This window comes from Solanum tuberosum, unplaced genomic scaffold (genome assembly GCF_000226075.1).
Source record: "Solanum tuberosum cultivar DM 1-3 516 R44 unplaced genomic scaffold, SolTub_3.0 scf00007, whole genome shotgun sequence".
In the NCBI taxonomy this organism is placed as follows: Eukaryota; Viridiplantae; Streptophyta; class Magnoliopsida; order Solanales; family Solanaceae; genus Solanum; species Solanum tuberosum.
The window spans coordinates 855,509-856,749 of record NW_006238933.1 but is presented as its reverse complement, the minus strand read 5'-3'; positions in this window follow the sequence as shown (position 1 = coordinate 856,749).

Below are 1,241 nucleotides of genomic sequence, written 5' to 3'. Positions count from 1 at the left end.
TTTCATCTAGGAACCCCATTCATTTAAAGGAGTACTTTATGCTACTATCCTTACAATAGACCTAACTTTCATTCATTAGCATTAACTCCCATTCTTTTCATACATTCACACATTCTTTCATTCATTCTTCACTAGGTATGAGAGTAGGTAAACATAGTCTATCCTAGCCTCACCTTCATTATAAGTCATTCAAAGAAGACAACAACCAAGTATGACACATAAAGTCTCTACACAAGGTCACCTTTCATACTCTTAGACCATACACAAATTCACATCATATCACATTACCTTCACTTAATCAACATTACTCAAAACAACAATCATCAAACTTTGCCTACAAGGCCATGATCACAACATGCTTATAAAGTAAACACCTCCCCACTTTCAAAGGGATCAAACCTCACAATTCTAACATCTACTACATATATATATATATATATATAAATACTAGATCAATAATCTATTCACAACTTCATCATCATCATAAACCTTGGGTCACAATTTCCCATTCAAGGCCAACATCTAATATAACACAATTGACCATCAATTCCTCATAATTTAATATAAAACGATACATAAATCAATAGCCTATAACAATCTACACATTAATATCACATTATTAGCTCAAAATCAATAGACCCACTTTAGACCCAAAATTTAGGATTTCAAGATATGCAAGGGTTCATGGAGTTTTTGACCTTAAAACCATCAATATTAACATAAATCATCATTTGAAATACTTTCAAGCAAGAACCCAAGCTTAGAATTGAAATTAGGGGTTTTTAGCGTTTTTGAAAAACATTGAAATCACTTTGATTTGGCTCTTTGATTGAAAGGAGAATCAAAGATAAAACCCCCATACCTTTGTGATTAATTTCCTTAGGAATTCGAAGGAGAAATCAGTAGGAACCCATCACCTAGCTTGAAGTTTCATCAATGTCTTCTATGGAGTGAATTTATTTGAGAGGGAAGGTTCAATTGGATAATGAGGTCTAATTCTAGGTTTTGGGGTTCTAACCACTTAAAATAGGTAGAATAACCGTTTATAATAATTCCCCAAAGTACCCAAACTACCCCTCACTTAGTGTTGGCCCTTGGTGGAGCTAGTCCGCGACGCGGATATGCTCCCTCCATGAGCAACTTCAAGCTGCCTTGGCAGCTTGTTTGGCCAATGGTGGGGGTCCTGCTCGGGGACCCTTAGGGTGGTTTTGGGGAGTCGTACACGAACGTTTTGACCCTAA